This window comes from Mobula hypostoma, chromosome 2 (genome assembly GCF_963921235.1).
Source record: "Mobula hypostoma chromosome 2, sMobHyp1.1, whole genome shotgun sequence".
In the NCBI taxonomy this organism is placed as follows: Eukaryota; Metazoa; Chordata; class Chondrichthyes; order Myliobatiformes; family Myliobatidae; genus Mobula; species Mobula hypostoma.
This window is the reverse complement of record NC_086098.1, coordinates 176,166,800-176,180,481: the sequence shown is the minus strand read 5'-3', so window position 1 is coordinate 176,180,481 and position 13,682 is coordinate 176,166,800. Positions and strand designations below refer to the sequence as shown.

The 13,682-nt window shown below is 41.5% G+C and overlaps 1 protein-coding gene across 4 annotated transcripts in view; it reads left to right on the top strand.

Moving 5' to 3' along the window:
- Nucleotides 1-3,907: 3,907 nt before the first annotated feature.
- Nucleotides 3,908-13,682, top strand: part of ncoa6 (nuclear receptor coactivator 6) — a 72,970-nt gene continuing 63,195 nt past the window's right edge. For all 4 annotated transcript variants that reach the window (XM_063041127.1, XM_063041126.1, XM_063041129.1 and 1 more), the window contains exon 1: nucleotides 3,908-4,064. The gene's annotated coding sequence lies outside the window, so the exon portion shown is untranslated. The remainder of the gene's footprint in view (nucleotides 4,065-13,682) is intronic.

The window sequence follows — 13,682 nt, the reverse complement described above, 5'->3', positions numbered from 1 at the left end:
AATCTTTTGACTTATTTGGGTAGGTAGGGTTGCAATGCCCCACCTGTAGATGCTTCTCCTTGCTCAGTAAGATGGAGAAACTGAAGCACTGTGAGCTTGGCTCCAGCACAAGTAAGCCAAAACTTTTCCGAGAAAGGGATTGGGATGAATCAGAACACCAGTGAAGTTCTCACTTGAGCAATTGTCTGTTGTGTTTCCTACATTATAATGATTGTTTCTCAGAAACCTTAGAATTAAAGCACTTGGAGACAATCTGAAGATTGCAAAAGTTTCTTGAAACTATGAGTCTTTTATAAGCCAGAATGGGTTCAGAATAAAACAATGCTCGAGGAAACTTGCCGGCTTCTCAACTAGCTTGGCACAATTGGGACAGATGGAAAAGAAATCTTATATTGATTGAGTGCATGAAGTGTGTAATGCACTAAAGTGTTGAAAATTCAGTTTTCATTGCTTATTTGGCCCAGAAGCTCCCAGGAGACCTGTTCCTGGTTTTAAAGATTAACTTTATTGGTCACATGTACATCGAAGCATAGAGTGAAATGCGTCACTTGTATTAAATCAAGTCAGAGAGGATTGTGCTGATAGCCTGTGAATGTTGCCCGGCTTCCAGTGCCAGTGTAGATTAGAACTCTCTAACCCTTTGATGATTGATATATCTAGAGCTCTTTTTACTGTTAATTAGGTATTTTTTTGTTTTTAGAGATACAGCATGGTAACAGGCCCTTCTGGCCAGAAGACACCTATATGACCAATTAATCCACTAACCTATACGTCTTTGGAGTGTGGGAGGAAACAGGAGCACCTGGAGGAAACCCACATGGTCATGGGGAGTGTGTACAAACTCTTTACAGACAGCAACGGGAATTGAACCTGTTCTTACAGCCGGAGCATTGTAAAGTGACTGTGCTAATGGCTATGCTACCAATAGCTCTACAACTTATTTGCTCCCACAGGCACTTCAAATCTCCTATTTTTTTTTTAGGCACAGGAGTGTCTGTACATGAAGTGACTCTGACAGGAGATGATAAAGTCATGGTGGTGGTGGGCGTGGATGTGTGAGTTAGTGGGTGGAGGTGTTGATCAGCCTTACTGTTTGAGGAAAGTAACTGTTTTTGAGTCTGGTGGTCCAGGAGTGAATACTATGTAGACTCCTCCCTGAAGAGAGTGGGACAAACAATCCATGAACAGGTCAGGCAGGATCCTTCATGGCACGGCTGGCCTTTTTTTTGGCACCTTTCTGCATATTTGTTCATGATGGCAGGGAGGCTGCTGTTAGTGATGCGTTGGGCAGTTTTGACTACATGTTTAAGGCTTTCCTGTCCACTGCAGTGCAGTTTCTGTACCATGCAGTGATGCAGCATGTTCTGATGTTCTCTACTGACCATCTGTAGAGGGTCATGAATATGGATGTGCAAAGTCCAGCTCTCTTCAGCCTCCTCAGAAAGTAGAGGCGTTAGTGAGCTTCCTTGATTGTGTAGGATGTGTTCTGGGACTTCAGAGGTTGTGCAAGACGGGGACTCCCAGGATCATGAAACTGCTCACAATTTACAGTGCTGATGTAAAGAGGGGTATGAGTGGTACAAGTTCTCTTGAAGTCAATAACCACCTCATTTGTCTTGTTTTCATCGAGTTAGTTACTGTGTGTTGTGCCACTAGCATTTAGGGCAGGAATGAAGGTCCTTAGCAGAAGGATTCTTCATTGCTGTTTCCGTTGCAGTTTTGTTTTACCAATCAAGGTTGTTAGTCCAGAGATGAACCCCAACTGGAGGACCACGGGACCACTCTTAGTCTGCCCTCCACCCTTTGACCTGTTTGGCATGGATGACCCTACCAAGAGTCAAAGCACAAGGCCCTGACTCCAGCCAACATAGCTCTTCAGATCGTTGAGGCACGCAAGCCTCCAAACCCTACAACAAAGTTGTGGTCCTCTTAGAAGTTGTTTAACATTGAGGAGAGGTTATTTTTCTCACAAAGAGTAGTTGGTATCTAGAATGAACCGCCAAAGCAGTTGGTGGAGGCAGGAACAGTCACAACGTTTAAGAGCATTTTGTACTTGAATGACAAAAGAGAGGGTAATGCAATTCATGCAGGCAAGTAGATTGGCATCAACATGATGAGTTGTAAAGCTTGTTTCTGTGCTCTACAGTCCCATAACTCTTTACATCTGGTTCCACCATTGCAAAGTGATCCACTTTAATCTCTTCCATTCTCTGGCATTACTTACTTACTAAAGCCCATCACCCCTGCTGGGGCATTGTGCCAACAGCAGCTCGCCAGAGTCCTCTATCCTGGACCAGTCTTTCAAATCGTCCACAGGTGTAGCCCATCTTTGAAAATCCTCCCTTTCCCAGGAACGAGGTCTTTGGAGCTTCTGTTGGTGTTTCTGTATCTCTGGGTTTTTATGGGATGGGGTTGCTATGTCCATAAAGTCACATCAGGCACAGGAGGGTTTGTACATAAGGTGACTGACAGGAAATGGTAAATTAGTGGTGCTAGGGGATGTGGAGGGGTGGGTTAGTAGCTGGAGGATTTGATCAGCCTTGCTGCTAACTGTTTTTGAGTCTGGTGATCCTGGTGTGGATGCTGTGTAGCCTCCTCCCTGATGGGAGTGGGACAGACAGTCTATGAGCAGAGTGGGTGAGATCTTTAGGTTGGAAAGTTGTCCGCTACAATTGTTTGCATGATTTGTGCTTTTTTTAAATCTTTCTCTCGTGTATTGGGAATTGGTCTTTTTTAAAAATGGGTTCTTTTGGGTTTCTTGCTTTGTGGCTACACTGAAGCAAATACATTTCAAGGTTGTATAATTTATACATTCTTTGATAATAAATGTACTTTGAATCTTTCATGATGTTACTGGCCCTTTTCCAGCACCTTTCTGAATTTACGTCCTTGATGGTGGATGGGCAATTTTGACTACTTGTTGTAGAACCTTCCTGTCTGACACAGTGCAGTTTCTGTACCAAGCAGCGATGCGACTTGTTAGGATGCTCTTTGCCGCATATCTGTAGAATGACATGAGTAGAGACTCCAGCCCTCTTCAGTCTCCTCAAAAAGTAGAGGTGTCAGTGAGCTTTCCTGATTTGTGCAGAATGTTTTCTGGGACTATGAGAAGTTGTGCAAGATGTGCTCCCCAAGCTGTTTGAAACTGCTGTGAAGAGGGGTTTGAGTGGCGTGGGTTCTCCTGAAGTTGATACCCACCTCTTTTGTCTTGTTGACATTGAGGTAGAGGTTATTTGCCTAGCACAAGATCTCAAGCTCTTCCACCTCCTGTCTGTGGCCTGTCTTATCGCTGTTGGTGGTGAGCCCTACCACTACCATGTCATCAGAGAACTTGACAATGTGATTATTTAGGTGTTTGGCCATGCAGTCGTGTGAGCAGAGGGTACAGCAATGGGCTCAGTACACAGCCCTGGGGAGGGGGGGGAACACGTGTTGAGGATTATGGTGAGGGAGGAGCGGTTGTGCATCCCGACCACCTGAGGTCTGTTGGTTAGAGGGAGTCCAACACCCAGTTGCACAGTGCTGTATTTCCCACCGGAGATGCTGCCAGACTTGCTGAGTTCCTCCAGCGTTTTGCGTGGATTGCTCAAGATTTCCAGCATCCGCAGAAACTGTTATGCCTTCAGCTTATTCAGAATTCTTTTGTCTTGTCTCAAAGTACTGTATAATGATTTGATATGTATAAACTGTGCGAGCAAGCTGTTCACTGTATCTTGGGACATGTGACAATAGTAAACCAATTCCAACAAGCACTGACAGAACGATATCGGTACGATCTTCATTCTGGACAAACCAACAGGTGGGAGAAGTCCTTGACGTCATCGCGCGTCGGGTGAACGTTGATTGGGTGAGGCCCGGGCCTATGGGAAAGCGCTTTACTGCCGCACTCCCAATGGGAAGAGGGTTGTGTGCGGGGTCGGCGAGGCTGTGTTGACGGCGCCGGGGAGCGGGCCGTCCGTGTGGATTTATTCACGGTGCTTCTGTGGCTTCGTGGAAGGGTTCGGCTGCCCGCTGCACGTCGCTGGGGGATGAGAGCGGGCAGGGTGGCCGCCTGAGGCAAGCCGGTAAGTGTCCGGGCCCTGATGCGTTCCGCTAGCGGCAGCGGGCCCTAGTGGGTCTCGGCCCGCCCTACCGTGGAGTCAGCGGCAACTAGGGGTAGGGGTAAGGGTAAGGGTAAGGGTAAGGGTACGGGTACGGGTGGGCGAGGGAAAGGACCAGGTGCCCAAGGCCCCAGCCGCTGTCCAAACCTCGCGGCCTTCCCTGTGCCAGACTGAGAACCCCATCCCCGGCCTGTATCCTCACCCGGAGGGTATTGGCGGTATAATTCTAACCCTGGATGGTGTGTCGTGAGCAAGGAGTCTTTCACTTACGTTTATTTACCCTACTACTTGAGCGGATTGAATGCAGACGCAGGTCCAACGAGTTTTGCATTGTAGATAGGGGTCTATCTCCAGCTTGCAAGCAAAGCCTCTCCGAACAGTTTATGATATGTCAGTCATCTGCAAAGTACAGCGTTATCGTTTGTTGTGTCTTTGTCATCATGACCTTGTCGTGGTTATTTTTTGAATTATAAACATAAGGCCATCCAACTGATCATTTCTTGTCCAGGTATTGCTCTTTCCTGTCTACCTGTCGGGTTTTTCCATCCTGCTAACTCCTGAAAAGTTGCTATTGAATCCGCTTCCATTTACCTCTTGTGTTATGTGTGCATTCAAAGTTCAAAGTAAATTTATTATCTAAGAATGTATATCTATCATATACTACCTAGAGATTCATTCCTTAGTAGACATTTACTGGGGAAAACTGAAATAGAATATAATTTATGAAAACTATATATACTGACAAATAACCAATGTACAAAAGAAGACAAACTATGCAAATAAAAATAAACACGGAGAACGTGAGCTGTAAAGAGCCCTTGAAAGTGAGTCTGTGCTTTGTTCAGAATAATCGCGATTAAAGGTATCCACTCCGGTTGAGGAACGTAATGGTTGTAAGATAATAACTGTTCCTGAACCTGGTAGTGTGGGACCTAAAGTTTCTGTACTTCAGTAGTGAGAAGAAGGTATGGCCTGGATGGTAGATGTCTTTGATGGATGTGTTTTCTAGTGGCAGTGCTCCATGTGACTATCTTCAATGGTGTGCATGGCTTTGCCTCTGGACTGGGCTGCAGCCACCACTTTCTGAAGCCTTTTTTTCTTCCTTGGCATTGGTGTTTCCATGAATATGGATACAGTAAGCTGTGATACTGTGAGTTGGGATGCTTGCCAAAGGTTTCAGTGACATGTAATATCAATGCAAACTTCCAAGAAAGTATGTCAGAGAAAGTTGTACCTTCTCTGTGATGACACTTGCTGGTCCCAGGACAGATCACCTGAAGCATTCATGCCAAAGAATTTAAAGCAACAGACCCTCTCCACCTCCTTTCCTTTTATGGTAACTAAATGTCTGTTTACTTGTCTTTAGGCACAAGAAAAAGGTGCAGAGGAGATTTTGGAGGATGTTGTCATAACAGGAGAATTTTAGTTGTGAGGAAGGATTGATTAAAATGGGAGACTGAAGGGAATTTTGAGGCATATAATGTAATGAGAGGCCTGGGATTAACAGGATAGACGTATATTCCTGGATACAGCAGTTGCTGTTGAGGCAGCCTGGATTTAAGGAAATAAGGATTGGACAGTAGTTGTGGAAAAACCCTGTACAAGTGTCTGAGTGGTGGAGGTCTTAACGCTCTTCTTGGTCAAGAAAGCACAACAGCAATCCACTTCCTGAGGAGATTGAGGCGTGAGCCCCACAACCCCCCACCCCCCATTTTTCCAGGAGCAACATCAAGAGTGTCCTGACCAGCTGCATCGCCATCTGGTATGGAAATTGCAAGGCATCTGAATGCGCTTGGTGTGACACTATTACAGCTCATAGCATCGGAGTTCGATTCTGACGTCATCAAAAAGGAGTTCATACTAGGTTAACTGATCATTGTAAATTGCCCCTTGATTTGGCAAGGGTTAAATCAGAGGTTGCTGGGCACTGTGGCTCGAAGGTCCTATTCTGCAATGTATCTCAATAAACAAATAAATACATTTGTGGTAATATTACATTGAGACGTACTAAATTAAATTTTTAATATTTACTATGGATATGTAATACAGGGAGTGGGAAGCGCAGAATCAAATATCGCTGTGATAATTGTCCTGACGAAGGGTCTCGGCCTGAAACGTCGACTGCGCCTCTTCCTATAGATGCTGCTTGGCCTGCTGCGTTCACCAGCAACTTTGATGTATGTCGCTGTGATAATTGTACGTTCTAGTATCAATTGTTTGGCTACAATAAAGTATAAAGTACTATGTTGTGCACCTTAGTCCAGAGGAGCATTGTTTCATTTGGTAGTACACATGTACAGTTGAATCAGAAACAAGTTTAATATCACTGGCATATGTCATGCAATTTGTTAATTTTGTGGCAGCAGTACAATGGAATACATGATAATATAGAAAAAAAAACTGAATACCGTTAAGTGTGTGTGTGTATATGTATGTATATATATCAAATAGTTAAGTAAGTTCTGCAAAAGCAGACAATATAAAAGAAGTCGGAAACAAGAGAAAATCTGCAGATGCTGGAAATCCAGCTGAAGGGTTTCGGCCTGATATGTTGACTGTACTTTTTTTCATAGATGCTGCCTGGCCTGCTGAGTTCCTCCAGCATTTTGTATGTGTTGATATAAAAGAAGTAGTGAGGGAGTGTTCAACATTTCAATATCCATTCAAGGATCTGATGGCAGAGGGAAAGAAGCTGTACCTGAGTAGCTGAGTGTATGACAATAAACTGAACTTGAACTTTAGCTATGCAGTTTAAAAAGAAGAAGCTTGGATGAGTATTGAAGAACTATAACTTACGAGCCTTTAGCCCAGTAGCTCTGGAGTAGGTACAATAACCTAGCCACAAAATTCTATGATTAAAGTTGATTATTTAGTGTCATTAATACAAATGTTTACTTGTGTAAGCACCACACTCATTTGAAATCATACATTTGTTAAAATGCAGTTTATTTTACTTTGCTACATTTTGTACTTTTTTTTTCTGATGGCTTGAATAGCCGCAGTGAATAATCACAGGAAAAGGCGGCTTGCTGTGTTTATTACAGGTAGATATGAAAGGGGATATGTTGTTTTACTTTGAAGGATGCATGATTGCAGAAGTAGTTGTATTACTGGAACAATCCTACAGAAAATGTGTTCTGGTTCTGCTTTCCATCTGCACTTCTCGTGAGAAGAGCCATGGTTTATTTCAGCAATCAGGTTTTTGAAATGCATCAAATTTGGATACCTTGCATCCATTTCCACACTGCTTAAAATGACACAGTTTTGGCCCTTGGGGTTTGCGTTTCCACAGACAGTTAATTTGGAATTGGTGCAGACCTTTTATTTATGCATTGACAAGAAGAATAAAGCCTCGGCTATGAGGATCCCTGCAGCACCTGATAACCCTGTGATCTGTCTCGGTTGCCAACATCAGGCTGACTTTCAAAAGAATGAACTCTCTCAACTTGGCAGGCCCTGGTGGAGTACCTGGTAGGGCTCTGAAAATCTATGCCAACCAACTGGTGGGTGTGTTCAAAGACATTTTCAATCTGTTGCTGCAGTCAGAGTTTCCCACCGGCTTCAAAAGAGCAACAATTATAGCAGTGCCCAAGAAGAGCAGGGAGAACGGCCTTAACGACTATTGTTCAGTAGCTCTCACCTCTGCAGTGATGAAGTGCGTTGAGGTTGGTCATGACTATGTTTAACTCTATCTCAGCAAGGACCTAGACCACTGCAGTTTGCCTATAACCACAATAGGTCAATGGCAATCTGATTGGCTCTTCACAAGGCTTTGGGTCACCTGGACAATACAAATACCTATGGCAGGATGCTGTTTATTGACTACAGCTCAGTATTTAACACTATCATTCTTAATCTGATCAAAAAGCTCAAGAACCTGGGCCTCTGTATCTCCCTTGACAACTGGATCCTCTACTTCTTAACTGTTAGCCACAATCTGTGTAGATCAGAAATAACCTCTGTCTTGCTGACAATCAACACTGGGCACCTCAGGAATATGAGTTTAGTTCGCTGTTCTACTCTCTCGACACCCATAAGAGTGTGGCTTGGTACAGCTCAAATGCCATCTAGAAACTTGCTGATGACACGACTATTGTTGGCAGAATTTCAGATGATGATGAAAAAGCATACAAGAGCGAGATATATCGGCTAGTTGAGTGGTGGTGTAGCAATAACAATGCACTCAACATCAGTAAAAGCAAAGAACTGATTGTGAACTTCAGAAAGGGTAAGATGAGGGAATACACAGCAATTCATAGACAGATCGGAAGTGGAAAGGACAAGCAATTTCAAGTTCCCTAGTGTCAGTATCTCTAAGGATCTAACCAGGGCCCAACATATCGATGCAGCTACAAGGCACGGCAGCAGCTACATTTCATTAGGAGTTTGAGGAGATTTGGTATGTCACCAAAGACGCGTGTAAATTTCAATGGTTGTACCATGGAGAGCATTCTAACTGGCTGCATCACCGTCTGTTATGGGCAGTGGGGGCTACTGTGCAGGATCAAAATATGCTGCAGAGTGTTGAGAGCTTAGTCAGCTCCAGCACGGCACTAGCCTCCATTGTATCCAGGACATCTTCAAGGAGCAATCCCTCAAAAAGGTGGCATCCATCATTAAAGACCCCCGTTACCCAGGACATGCCCTCTTCTCATTGCTACCATCAGGAAGGAGGTACAGAAGCCTGAAGGCACACAACAATTCAGAAACTGTTGCTTCCTCTCTGACATCTGATTTCTGAATGGACATTGACTCACTACCTCACTTTTTTTATTTCTGTTTGCACTAATTAAAAAAAAATTACTATTATTATGTATTGCATTGTACTGCTGCCGCAAAGATAACACATTTCATGACATTTGCCGGTGATATTAAACCTGATTCTGATCTTGACATTAGGGGTTAAGGGCTTATTGTTGTGCTGTAGTGTGGTATCATGTTGGAGGAACTCAGTATGCCAGGCAAGATCTTTGGAGGATACCCTTCATCACTGTTGTATGTTCCATGATGTGAGTATTTGTTGAAATCTTTGTATTTTATAGAAGTGGCTATTTGTTTTCAAAAAAATTGTTTTCCACAAGATGTGATAACACTAGTAAGGCCAGTGTTTACTTCCAATCCTAAATTAAGCATGCTTGTTAGCAAAATGCTTTGTTAACACCAATCCAATAGTTTCCTGGTTCCTGCTGTTGATTTACTTCAAATTGCTTTAATAATTTGAATTTAATTAGTCTAGCTGCCTCACTGACTAATTAAGTCTCTCGATGAGAAGTGTATGCCTTCATTTAACCAGGAATGCTAACTTACCAACACAGATGAGTGACCCAAGAGTTGAAATGCTTAAGAAAATGCTTTTTTTTTTGGAAATCACTTACATTTTTATTTATTTCTCATGAAACGTTCTGGAGCCTGAATAACCACAGTGTACACAGGTGTATTCTTTTGATTGACTGTACATGAATTAAATTCAAACTCTTTGTAAATTCTAGCTTGTTGAAGTCATGAAATAGTTTCATTTTCACTCCCGGCCATTTCTGGCATCTCCAAGCCTGAATCCTTGAAACTGCGGTGAGCAAAGCAGTTCCGAATTGCCTCGGTGCTTATTTCTCACTAACTAACTATCAGTGACAAAAATCACTGCTTTTTGAATGCAGGCACACATAACTGTCACTATTTTAAAACAGTACCCTCTAAGTATGGTGTAGTGTCTAACGGCCACGTACAGGCGACTGCCGCTAGTTAGAAACTGTTTTGCAACAGTGTTCTGTCCCAAATAAGTGGCATAGTGTCCCCAGTAAACAAAGGGAATTCCAGCTATTTTCTTGATTTGTTTTTGTTCTTTAAGAGTTGTCCCAAATAAACAGCTGTCCTGATTAACCGATGAGCAAATTAACCAGAATCCACTGCTTTTATTTATATATAATATAATTTATAGTGTATTTTATGTATACTGCTGCTGAAAAACAATAAATTTCACAGCATATGCCAGTGATAATAAACCTAGTTCAGAATCAGGATTAAATTTGAGTACCATCTGGACCTTTGAATATATGACATGACCTAAATATGTCAGCATTAATTCTGTAATGCTTGTTTTCAGACTGAAGTAATCAGTTTCAGCAAAGGCTTGTTTCATCTAAATTGCACGTTGCACTTTAAGTGACAGTTGGACAAGGATTTATTAAATGCCTTTTACATAGAGCTTTATGAGCAGAAGCAATAATGAATTGTTTAATATTTTACTAAAGGCACAATTTCTGTATACAGTTGGCCGAGGCTCCATTTTCGTTGCAGTGCCTTATTTCTGGTGGTGAAATGTTTTCGATGTTGAGCATCCTGCAAAATTATATTTTATTTAGCCAAGAGCAGCACAAGTATGCTAACAGAGAGCTTTTATTGAATTGTGCTTTTATATTTTGGGACACATATTAACTGTTCAAATTATTTGACAAATATTTAGCACTTTCTTGTTCTTTTTTCCAAAACAAATGCGTGACCGGAAGTTGTGTTTAATAGACAGGGTGGCTCAGTTGCCGGGCTTTTTCTCTGCTTGTGCTTACGTGGTTAATGTTAGTGTATTTATCTTGAGTCAGTGAGGGCAATAGCCTAAATTCTAGGGGGATCCCATTGCTACATTTTAGGTAGGGCAATTCTCCTTTGTCTGGATTGATAGCAATTTGTTTATTCCATTGGAACATGATATACCATTGAACTATAATGAAAGGAAGCAGATTGTCTGTTATATACAGTAAGTATTTAGCTATATAGATTTCTTTCATGTCCCTTCATAATTTCCAACAAGATCAACAAGGTTTTGGTGTCCAGATTGTTGTCCATTCACCTGGTCAATATGAGCATCTTTAGTCCCTTGTTTCTGGGAACATGAGATTTGGTTGGATGAGGAAAGAATCTGGATACATTAGGCTTTACCATAACCTTCAATCTAGTTAAAAATTGCAAGATACAATGTTGTGTGGGTCAGTGTTATGGTAGAAATGTCACCAGTCCTGATGAAGCGTCATGGTCCAAAATGTCGACTGTTTACTCCCTTCCATGGATTCTGCTTAGCTTACTGAGTTCCTCCAGCGTTTTGTGTGAGAAAATGATCAAGGTAGACATCTTAAAAATTCTAGGTGCGAAAATTAGAGATCTGTTGGCCATAGTTTTCTAAGTCATTCCAGACTCAAAGTGTTAATTTTTTGGACTGCAGGGTTATAAATGTCAGAAACACAAGAGGTTCTGTAGGTGCTGGAAATCCAGAGCAACACACAAAATGCAGAAGGAATTCAACAGGTTGGACAGCATCTATGGAGAAGAATAAATAGTTGAGGTTTTGGGCCGAGACTCTTCATCAGTCCTGATAAAGGGTCTCGGTCTTCTCCATTGATACTGCCTGACCTGAGCTCCTCCAGCATTTATAAGCAACACCCATGTCAGTCTCTTATTAAGCATAGAGGGCCACTGCAGTTGCTTTACTGCAAATGTTGAAACACTTGTACAAGAAGAACATAGCTAATCTATGATGGATGGAATGGTAAAAATGTGTTATAGTGGTTATACTAAGTTAAATGTGTGTTAGTGATGTACTCGGTGAATATTGAGTCACTTTGAAATCAAAGATGAGAAATAACCAAGTTACAATCTTTTGCCGATTAATTTTAAGTAAACTCTGAGAATAATGATTTAAAGAAAAAAAATTCTTATAATCCAAATTCAGAATCCTGTATGTTGATTTGTTTACTGTTAGAAAATATCAATTGGATTACAGGTAGTCTGATTGGAGTTATCAAAGGGAAGCAGTGTTTGACTAACCTACTGGAGTTTTTTTTGTGGATCCAATAGCTAGAATACACGAAAAAGAATCAGTGGTATATTTGGATTTTTGGCAGATCTATACTCAAGTTCTATTAAATAGGTTAAAGTCGATGTGGGATTGGGATAATATGGTTATAATTTGGTTGTCAGGAATAAATGGGCCTTGGTGGCAGGTAGTGACTATTGGGGCTTGGGTCCTAGTTAATTGACAACCACCAATAGGTTATGAGGAGGATAGAAATGAAATTCCAACAGTCTTGAAAATTTGAGTGAAACCACTGAAACTTTGCTAATAGCTACTAATTCTGAGAAAACTGAGTATATTGATTTATCTTCTGTGAATATTTTAACATGCAAGCAAATGTGGGTGCAATGGTGTGTAGTGGTTAGTGCAAAACTGTTACAACTCAGGGTGTTCCAGAGTTTAGAGTTCAATTCTGGCAGAGTTCTATGAGGAGTCTCTGTACGTCCTTTCTGTAGAATGTGTGTGTTTTCTCTGGATTCTCCGGTTTCATTCCATAGTCCAAAGATGTACTGGGTAAGTTAATTGGTCATTGTAAATTGCCCTGTGATTAGGTTATGGTTAATTAGAGTTGTGTGCTTGGGGCGGTATTACTAAATAAACCTGCTGCTTCTTCGCAAATGGATAACATTTGGAATTTTATATTTATTGTACAAAGTACATATATGTAACCATATACTATTCCAGTTTTGCTGGAAGTAGTCAATTTATTTGGCACTTTCTTGGGTTATAAGATTAAATGGGGGGAAAAGTGAATTATTCCCGGTCCGAGTAGAAGAACAGGAGGGGTTTAAACAATTTCCATTCAAAATTATCCTTGAGAAGTTTACTTGGAATTGTAATAACCAAAAAGTATAGTTCTCTATTTGAAGCAAATTTTATCCATCTAATTGAAAAGATTAAAAAGAAAATAGAATTTTGGAAGGTACTCCCAATTTCTTTAGTGGTAGAGTAAATGCAGTCAAGATGATCTTTCTTCCCCAACTGCTCTATCTATTTCAGAACCTGCCCTTCTATCTTACCAAAACCTTTTTTAAAGGATTAGATTCAATAATTCTACCTTTTATATGGAATTATAAAGCCCATCGAATTAGGAAAGAACATCTCTGCAAGAATAAGACTATTGGGGGGCTGGCACTACCCAACTTTATTTTTTATTATTACTGGGCTGTTAACGTTAGCCATATAGCATACTAGATAGATGATACTTTATACTTTATTGTCGCCAAACAATTGGTATTAGAACGTACAATCATCACAGCGATATTTGATTCTGTGCTTCCCACACCCTGGATTACAAATATTAAATGTTAAAATTAGTAAATATTAAAAATTTTAAATGTAAATCATAAATAGAAAATAGAAAAATGGGAAATAAGGTAGTGCAAAAAAACCGAGAGGCAGGTCCGAATATTTGGAGGGTACGGCCCAGATCCGGGTCAGGATCCGTTCAGCAGTCTTATCACAGTTGGAAAGAAGCGTTCCCAAATCTGGCCGTATGAGTCTTCAAGCTCCTGAGCCTTCTCCCGGAGGGAAGAGGGACAAAAAGTGTGTTGGGTGGGTTGTGTTCTTGATTATCCTGGCAGCACTGCTCGGACAGCGTGCGGTGTAAAGTGAGTCCACGGACGGATACAGTTGTACTCCCTGGATGGTTGGAGATGGAGCATGAGGATTGCCCGCCATATTCCATAGGGGCAATTATTACGTCTCCTATTCGGTTAAATAAAGCCTGTTATAGAGGCAAT